A 10,548-nucleotide genomic window follows, 5' to 3' on the forward strand; every position below is an offset into this window, starting at 1 on the left:
ACATGATGCTCATGTATAATAGAATAAAATGTCCTACATGATGCTTATGTATAATAGAATTAAATGTCCTACATGATGCTCATGTATAATAGAATTAAATGTCCTACATGATGCTCATGTATAATAGAATTAAATGTCCTACATGATGCTCATGATCAACGTTTTAGCAGAGTTTCATGACTAAGACTAGGAAGAAAGACCAGGGGCAGCCTACGCCCAATGAAAAGCTTATGGGTCACAATAGACAATGCTGGACCTTGGCTACCATCTGAGCGCTGACACTTACTTCCAGTGAATGGGACTATTTATAAGCCACTAACGCTCACTGAGCTTTGTCTCATTCACTGTTGAATAGTGTACCAACCTCCAAATTTATGTCCACCCAGAACCTCAGAAGGTAACTTACTGGAAATAAGTTTTTGAAGATGTAACTAGTTAAGATGATGATATACAGAATTAGTTGTTGTGGTTAAGTGCCATTGAGTCAGTTCCGACTCAAAATGACCTTGTATAGGGTTTCCGAGGAGAGGCTGGTGAGCTTGAACTGCCGACCTTGTAGTTCAAACCAACTTTGCAGTCCAGCACATTAACTCACAGCACCACACCAGTACTAGAGGGGGCCCTAAATCCAGTGGCTGGTATCCTTTAAAGGAAAGGAGAAGAGTCTCAGACATAGAGGAGGATGTCTACACATAGAAGGAAGATGGCCAAGTGAAGATGGAGACAGAGCCTGCAGAGGAACCCCACGGAATGTCAGCCCCCACCACAAGTTGTTGTTGTTGTTAAGTGTCGATGAGTCAGTTCTGACTCACAGCAACCAGGTACAGTTTCAAAGGAGCAGTTGGTGGGCTTGAACTACTGACCCTGTGGTTTGCAGTCCAGTGCTAACTCTACAGCACCACAAGAAGTTAGGGAGAGGCAAAAAAGGACCTTTTCCTAGAGACTTTCGAAGGAGCATGGCCCTGATGATCCCTTGATTTTGGTCTTCTAGCCTCCAGAACTGTGAGAGAATGAATTTCTGTTCTTAGAATCTACCCAATTTGTGATACTTTGTTATAGCAGCCACAATAAACTTATCCACTGGTAAATGGAGAACAGAAATCTGTTTTCTAACAGTTCTGGAGGCTCAAAGTCCAAAGTCAGGGCACTGACCTACAGGAAGAGCCTTCCTTGTCAGGAGCCCCAGAGTTCTTGATGGTCTTTAATGTTCTTTGGTGTTTGTGTCTCTCCTCTGGCTCTGACAGCCCCATGTGTGTCTCTGTGTCCACTCTGCTCTTTTTAGAAGATACCACTCAAAAATGATTAGATTTAGGAGTCATGCTACTCTGGTATGACTCATTAACATAATGAAAGGAAACTTCTATTTCCAAATAGGATCATAATTAGTTATAGGGACTAGGGCTTCAATATATGTATTTTGGGGGACATTTTCAATGCACAATAAACCTGCTTAATCATATAGATTATGAGATGCCAAAGCACTATTAGAAGTCAGATTCAGTCTTCACTCCATATGTCCCAGTGCCTACCACCCATCCATCAGAACTAGATACCATGATCTTCCGGACTCTCATAGAAATGCCTGTTTCCCTTGGCTACATCACTTAACGTTTTGTGTTCTGATCATGAAAATACATGTTTTTTTCTTTTCCCCTGAAGTAAAGTCCTTGATTGGAAAACCATATCTATATGTGAGGCCAGTACCTAACCCAGTGACTTGAGAGTCTTGTTGTTAGGTGCCATTGAGTCAGTACCAACTCAGAGCAACCCTATGCACAACAGAATGAAACACTGCCCAGTCCTGGGCCAACATCACAATTGTTGCCACGCTGGAGCCCATTGATGCTGCCATATTGCCAATCCATCTCTCTGGAGGTCTTCCTCTTTCTCTCTGACCCTCCACCTTACCAAACATGATATTCTTCTCCAGCTACTGGTCCCTCCTGACAATATGTCCCAAGTATTAGAGACAAAGTTTGGCCATCCTGGCCTCCAAGAAGCACTCTGGCTGCCCTTCTTCCAACACAGATCTGTTTGTTCTTTTGGCGGTCCATGGTACTTTCAATATTCTCCTCCAATATCATAACTCTTAAGCGTCAAGTCTTCTATGGTCTTCCTTATTCGCTGTCCAGCTTTCACATGCATATGAGGTTATTGAAAATATCATGGCTTGGGTCAGGCATGCCTTAGTCCTCCAGCTGACATGTCTGTTCTTCAACACTTTAAAAAGGTCTTGTGCAGCAGATTTGCCTAATGCGATATGTTGTTTGATTTCTTGACTGCTGCTTCCATGAGTGTTGATGGTTGATCAAAGAAGAATGAAGTTCTTAACAATTACTATTGTTTCTCTATTGATAAGAATGTTGCTTATTGGTCCAGTGGTGAGTATTTTTGTTTTCTTTACATTGAGATGCAATCCATACTGAAGGCTGTGCTCTTTGATCTTCATCAGTAAACATTTTAAATTCTCTTCACTTTCAGCAAGCAAGGTTGTATCATCTGCATATCGCAGGTTGTTACGAGTGTTCCTCCAATCCTGAGGCCACATTTTTCTTCATATAACCCAGCTTCTAAGATTATTTACTCAGCATGCAGGTTGAATAAGTATGAAAGAATACAACCCTGTCACACACCTTTCTTAATTTTAAACCATTCAGTGTTCCCATGTTCTGTTTGAATAACTGCCTCTTGGTCCAGGTATAGATTCCTCAGGAGCACAATTAAGTGTTCTGGAATACTCATACTTCACAATGTTGTCCATAGCTTGTCATGATCCACATAATTGAAGGCCTTTGTGTAGTCAATAAAACACAGGTAAACATCTTTCTGGTAGTCTCTACTTTCAGCCAAGATCCATCGGACATCAGCAATGATATCCCGCATTTCACGTCCTCTTCTGAATCCAGCTTGAACCTCTGGAAGTTCTCTGTCAATGTATGATTGTAGCTATTTCTGTATTAAGAATAGAAGTCAAGAAATAAACTTTTGTTGGATGGATGGATGGATGGATGGATGGATGGATGGATGGATGGATGAATGGATAGATGGATGGATGGATGGATGGATGGAAGAATTCTTGATGCTTGAATTCCTTCTATATTCAATAGGAATAGACAGTCCATACATAGAAATAGGAGAGAAGGGGAGTGTATGTTCACAGATGCAGCGAGCTTGATACAGTGGTGGAGACATGATAGGTCTCCGCGGGTTGCTTCTCTTTTCTCAGTGGAATAGAAAGTAAAGTCATCAGTTCAGAATGAGGATGAGGAAGGAGAAAGACATTGGGAAGGTAGAGAATGAGAAGAGGTAAGAAATAGTCTTTTAGGACAGCAACACTGAATAAACCGGAGAACTGTAGAATGACTATTCAATAGCCCCAAAGCCTACTTGAGGCTGGTGGTCATGAATTTAAAGTGAGACCAGTTAACAAGGTTGTGTGTTTTTCTCTAGCCAAAGTGAGATTTGTGGATACATATGCAAGGCAGGCAAAGATTTAACCAGAATTGGGGTTTGCCAGGCATATATAATGAAGTGGGTTGGGCCAAGAAGTTGAGGGTGTATGTGTATGGATGGTTCTAATGGTGAATCCTAAAATCCAAGCTGGATAAGCAGGAAAGGAAGGGAATGTGGAGGTGACTGTGGAAACATGGTACAGTCTTCGCTGGTAGGTTTAGTCAAGGTAAAGAATTGTAAGCAAGGCATGTGGCAGAAATCTAGTATCTACAGCAATAGCCCACTTCACTAGAGCTTAATGAAAGGTTGTTGTGTAGTGCTGTTGAGTCAGTTCTGACTCGTGGTGACCCTGTAGAGTGTTTCTGAGGAGTGACTAGTGGGTTTGAACTACAGATCTTGAGTTTAACAGTCCAGTGCTTATCCTACAGCACCACACCAAGACTTCTAATGAAAGGTGGTGGTGGTAGTAGTTATGTGCCGTGGAGTCGGGTCCAACTCATAGCAACCCTGTATAGGGTTTCTGAGGCTGTGAATCTTTACAGTAACAGAAAGTCTCATCTTTCTTTTGCGGAACCATTGGTGGTTTCGAACTACTGACTGCTAACTGTTGTTAGCAGTATGACTCGTAACTACTACACTACTAGACCTCCTTCTAATGAAAGGTTATTGTTGTTAAATGCTGTTGAGTCAGTTCCAACCCAAAGCGACCCTGTATAAGGTTTCTGAGGAGCAGCTGGTGAGCTTGAACTGCCGACCTTGCCATTCAAACAGCTTTGCAGTCTGGCGCATTAATCCACAGCGCCACACCAGGACTCCATAAAATATATACCTATTGTTGTTGTTAAGTGCCATCAAGTCAATTCCGACCCATAGCGACCCTGTATAGGGTTTCCAAGGAGCAGCTGGTGAGCTTGAACTACCAGTCTTACAGTTCATATGACTTTTCAGCCTGACGCATTAGCTCAAATGGTTAAGCGCTCAACTACTCATTGTTTTGAATCCTCCCGGCGGACCATTGAAAGACGGGCCTAGAGATCCGTTTCCAAAAGTTTCTTTTTAAGAGCTTACGGAGTATGTTTCATTCTAATGTATGGGCTTGTCATAAGTCAGAAGTGACCCAGTGGCAATTAACAACAACAATAATGAAAAGTACTCTTGAAATTCAAGTGAAGTAGGAGTCTCTGCATCTTCCACCAATCATTCATGGTTCTGTTGGTCAAGTTAAACCATTGTTGTGGTTGTTAAGTGCCACTGAGTTGGTTCCGACTCATAGCAACCCACTCCAACAACCTTTCAGTTAAAAGTGACCTTGTGGCCCAGTGCTTATCCTACAGCAACACACCAGGACTCCCAATCATACCATTGTGGTTGTTGTTGTTAGGTGCCATTGAGTTGGTACCGACTCATAGCAAACCTATCTATACACAACAGAATGAAACACTGCATGGTCCTGGGCTAACCTCACAAGTGTTGCCACACTTCAGCCCATTGATGCTTTCACTTTGCCAATCCATTTCGTTGGGGATCTTCCTCTTTTTCTCTGACCCTCCACCTTACCAAACATCATATCCTTCTCTAGTGACTGGTCCTTCTTGACAATATGTTTGAAGTTTGAGTGATGCAGTCTGGCCAGCCTGGCTTCCAAAGAATACTCTGGCTGTACTTAATGCAACACAGATCTGTTGGTTCTTTTGGCAGCCCATGGCACTTTCAATATCCTCCTCCAACATCATAACTCAAAGGCATCAATTCTTCTATGGTCTTCCTTATTCACTGTCCATCTTTTGCATGCATATGAGGTTATTGAAAATACCATGTCTTGGGTCAGGCACACCTTAGTGTTCAAGCTGACATCTTTGTTCGTCAACACTTTAAAAAGATCTTGTGCAGCAGATTTGCCTAATGCAATATGTCATTTGATTTCTTGATTGCTGCTTCCATGAGTGTTGATGGTTGATCCAAGAAGAATGAAATCCTTGACAACTTCCATGATACCATACCATAGGGGAAAAAAAGTCTCACACTTTCTCTGAGACTTCTCATTTTCAGACTAAATAAAAAGTTCCTTTGGCCATTTCTCTAGGGACCTGGTCTCCATCTCCTCATCACCCTCATCACGCTTCTCTGTATTTGGCACCTTCAGTCAAAGAACTGATGGTCTTCTGGGTTGCACAAGGAAGATTCTATACTAGTGGAGAAGCTCAAAACCTTGAATTCAGTGTCTGGGATGGAGCTCCAAGGGGTAACTGGAGTTTTGCTCTCAGATATAGTCTGGCATGGGTCTCCCTTGTTTCTTTAGCTATAGTCATCCCTAGGAAATAAAAATAGAAACACAGTGATTACAATCCCTGTTTCTATACCTCAGTGAGTCAGCTTCATGAAATATTCCATCCTCGCTGGGACATCGTCAGACTGGGGGTTATTTTAGGAAAGAATATATTAATATGATGAATTTGCTTAGAGGGTATGCAGCCCTATTTGCAAATGTTTCAAGTAAGACTTTAGTGTGATTTTGACATTCCATGCATAGCACAAAATACTCCATTATGCCCAATACAAGAGTGCAGGTCAAAACCTTGGAGATTTCCTTGACTCTCCATTTCCTGCCCACTCTGGTGCAATCCATAGGCAAATTCCATCCACTTTGTCTGAAAGATATTCCAGGATATGACCATTTCTCACCACCTTCACTGTTACCATCCTGGTCCAAGTCACCATCAGTACTTGCTTGAATTATTGCAATAGCTTTCCATTGGTCTTTCTGCATCTCCATCAGCCCTCTATAGTCCACAGTCAACATAGAAGACAAGAAGATCTTGTTTACATAAATCAGATCTTGTTCCTTTCCTCAGAACTTTCCAGTGGTGACACATTTCATCTGGGATAGAAACTTACGTTCTTGTGGTGGCCTACAAAAACCTTGATACTCTTCCCTGACATTCCTGCAATGCCTTGCTCTCTAGTTCTACAGTGCCTCCCAAGATGCTGGGCTGGCGTATACGCCTCAAATTGGATAAATCTTGCTCTTTGTATCACTCCCCCTAAATTGCTCCTTTTCAGATAGCCTTTGTTGCTGTGTTAAGTGCTGTCGAATCAGTTCTGACTCATAGGGAGCTTATGCACAACAGAACAAAGCACTGCCCAGTCATGCACCAATCTCACAATCATTGTTAAGATTGAGCCCATTGCTATTGCCATGGTGCCATCCAGTTTGTTGGGGGGTCTTCCTCTTTTTCACTGACCCTTCACATGACTAACCATGATGCCCTTCTCTAGGGATTGATCCCTCCTGATAATATGTCCAAAGTATGAGAACCAAAGTCTCAGCATCCTAGTTTCTAAGGAACATTCTGACTGTATTTCTTTCAACACAGATTTGTTTGTTTTTCTGGCAGTTCATGGTATTTGAATATCCTTCTCCAACACCTTAACTCAAATACATGAGTTCTTCCACAGCCTCCCTTAGTTCAGTGTCCAACCTGAGAGGCTCATCTTCTGACACTGTATCTGACACAATTCTGGTGCTTTTAATCATGTTTCAATTTCAATATTTTAGTGCTGACAGCATTCCATTGCTATCTTAAGGTTTTCAGTAGCTAAACATTTGGAAAGAGTCCACCTCTCCTTCTTCCTAGTCTGTCCTAGTCTGAAAGTTCAGCTAAAACCTGTTCAATGTTGGTGACACTGCTGGCATTTTAAAATACTAGTGGCATAGCTTCCAACATCACAGCAACACACAAGCCACCACAGTGCTGCACACTGGCAGATGAGAATTGGATGTGTAAATATGACAACTACTATTGCTGGGAGATTAATAACATGGGTTACTGGAATACTAGCTCTTGGTCTATATTCAGGTTCTTCATGAGTATAATTAAGTGTTCCAGAATACTCATTCTCTTCACTGTTGCCCATAGCTTGTCATGATCCATGCAATCGAAAGCCTTTGAGTAGTCAATCACAGGTTACCATCTTTTTGGCATTTTCTGCTTTGATTCAAGATCCATTTGACATCAGCAATGATATCCCACGTCCTCTTCTGAATCCAGCTTGAACCTCTGGCAGTTTTCTGTTCCTGCACAGTTGTAGCCATTTTTAAATTAGCAAAAATTTACTTGCATGCAATATTAATGATATTGTCCAATGATTTTTGCATTCCTTTCAGCCCTTTTTCTTTGGAATGTGCACATATATGAATGTCTTCCTGTCAGTTAGCCAGGTATTCGTCTTCCAAATTTCTTGACATAGATGAGTGAGTGCCTCCAGTGTTGCATCAGTTTGTTGAAAGATTTCAATTTGTATTCCATCAATTCTGGCATCTTGTTCTTTGTCAATGCCTTCAGTGCATCTTGGACTTCTTCCTTCAGGATCATTGGCTCCTGATCATATGCCACCTCTTCAAACAGTTGAATATTAACTTAATTATTTTTGGTACAGTGTCTCTGGGTACTCCTTCCATCTTCTTTTGATGCTTTCTACATCATTCAGTATTTTGCCCATTGTTGTTGTTGTTATGTACCATAGAGTCGGTTCCGACCCGTAGCAACCCTGTATAGGGTTTCCGAGGGTGTAAATCTTTACAGGAGTAGAAAGCCTCATCTTTCTCCCGCGGAGCAGCTGGTAGTTTCTAACCGCTGACCTTAAGGTTCGCAGCCCGATTCGTAACCACTACGCTACCAGAGCTCCTTAGAATGCTTCAATATTGTAAGTTGGAGCTTGAATTTTTTCCTTCAATTCTTTCAGCTTGAGAAATGTTGAGCATGTTCTTCCTTTTTTTTAACCCCAGGGCTTTGAACATTTCATTATATTATTTGACTTTGAAATTTTCTATTAAAGTCTTTTGCCTCCTCATTTCTTCCATTTGCTTTAGCATCTCTACACTGGAGAGAAAGTTTCAGAATCTCTTCTGACATCCGTTTTGGTCTTCTTACTTGTCTTCTTAATGACCTTTTGTTTTCTTCTTGTATGATGTTCTTGTTGTCATCCCACAACTCTTCTGGTCTTTGGTCGTTAGTGTCTAATGCATCAAATTTGTTTTGAGATGATCTCTAAATTAAGGAGGGAAATGTCCAAGGTTATATTTTGGCTCTCCTGGACTTGCTTTAATTTTCTTCAGCTTCAGCCTGAACTTGCATCTGAGTAATAGATGGTCTGTTCTACAATTTGTCCTTGGCCTTGTTTTGGCTAATGATATGGAGCTTTCCCACTGTCTCTTAACACAGATGTAGTCAATTTGTGTACTCCACCTGGTGAAGTCCATGTGTATAGTTGTCTTTTATGTTGATTAGAAAGGGTATTTGCAATGAACAAGTCACTGGTCTTGCAACACTCTATCATGTGATCTCTAGCACCATTTCTATCATTAAAGCCATATTTTCCCAACTGTTGATCCTTCCTTTTTCTTTCCTACCTTTGCATCCCAATCACCAATACTTATTAATTCATCTTGATGGCATGTTTGATCAACTTCAGAGTGAAGAAGTTGGTAGAATTCTTTAGTTTCATCAACACTGGCTTTAGTGGTTTTATGTACATTTGAGTAATAATAGTTAATTAACTAGTCTTCCTTATAAGTATATGGATATTATATCACAGACAGCGTTATATTTGTACTTCATGAATTTCTTTTTTTGACTTTGAATGTGACACCATTCCTTTCCAGTTTGTCATTCTTAGCATAGTAAGCGATGTGACCGTCAGATTCTAAATGGCCAGTTCCACTCTATTTCAGCTCACTAATGCCTAGGATTTCAATGTTTATGTGTTCCATTTCATTTTTGACAATTTCCAATTCTCCTAGAATCATAGTTCATACATTCCAGGTTCCAATTATTAATGGATGTTTACAGCTGTTACTCTGTGTTTTGATTTTGCCTTACCAGAAAATGAAGGTCAGGAAAGCTTTATTCCATTTGCATCATCACGGTCAACTCTGTTTTGAGGAGGAAGCTCTTCCCCAGTGACAGTTTGAGTGCCTTCCAACCTGAGGACCTTATCTTCAGGCAGAATATCTGACAATATTCTGGTGCTAATCATAATGCTTCAATATTCCATATTCTCGTGCTATGTTACTGTGTTCCACTGCTATTCATGTGGTTTTCAGAGGCTCAGCATTCTGACGTAGTCTGCCTCTTCTTTTTCCTTGTCTTGCCTTAGTCTGGGAGCTTAACTGAATCCTGTTCACCATGGGTGATCCTGCTGGTATTAAATCACCAGTGGCATATAGCTTCCAGACTCAGCAGCACACAAGCCACCACAATGTAATAAACTGACAGGTGAGTGGTAGATTAGGGAAGTTAACAGGTTACAATTTGGGGTCTGAAATATTCAGTACACAATTGTTCCAGTCAGCTGATGATAAATACCCATAGGACACACCACTCCTCCAGAAGCCTGCACCTGGAGGCACTCGGCTCTAGCTTCATGGTCAGAAAACCTAGCTTCCCCCAGTAAATGCCCAGAGGCACCCCACTCTACAAGCAAACCTCCCTGCCCAAAGTCACTCTGTTTGCTCCGTGGCTGGGACAGCCACTGCTGTGACTCTTGCTTTCGTTGTTGGTTCTGTTTTCTCATTCCTCTGATGTCATAGATTTTTGTCCCTGGGTCTAAGAGGTTCAATGCACAGGGGTCTTGGGGTCAGAGGACATGATCCACTCCTGGTACTTCTTCTTTAATAATAATGAGACCCCCTCCTCCTGCTTCTGAGATAGCTCATTTTAAACCCATGCTAGAGTTTCAACATCCACAGCTGAATGATGTCATCCTATCAGTATCTTCTCCCACCTTCTCTCATGCAGAGCCAGAGGGGCAGAAATGTTGTTTGGTGGGAGTTACAGTCGATGCTTAGTGGAGACATTAGATGATTCACTACACCCTGTTATTTCATGAACACATGACGGAGAGAGAGACACACACACACACACAGAAAGGAAAGAAAAGAAGGAAGGAAAGAGAGAGCTTGCAAAAGTTGTCAGATTTTTTGCCAATTGTCAAGCTTTTGTCTCTTGGCGCATAATGTTTCCTTCTCTGCTTTCCTCTGTGATGCTGAGTCTGGGACCGCTAAGCCTCATTTGTTCTTTATGACTGATGCTTGTC

At 41.6% G+C, this 10,548-nt stretch overlaps 1 protein-coding gene across 1 annotated transcript in view; it reads left to right on the forward strand.

Moving 5' to 3' along the window:
• Nucleotides 1–10,548, forward strand: part of SLC2A9 (solute carrier family 2 (facilitated glucose transporter), member 9) — a gene marked incomplete at its 3' end in the record, with an annotated part of 151,835 nt that overhangs the window by 33,012 nt on the left and 108,275 nt on the right. The window lies entirely within an intron of this gene.

The sequence above is a fragment of the Chrysochloris asiatica genome, unplaced genomic scaffold, assembly GCF_000296735.1.
Source record: "Chrysochloris asiatica unplaced genomic scaffold, ChrAsi1.0 scaffold00292, whole genome shotgun sequence".
NCBI classification, from domain to species: Eukaryota; Metazoa; Chordata; class Mammalia; order Afrosoricida; family Chrysochloridae; genus Chrysochloris; species Chrysochloris asiatica.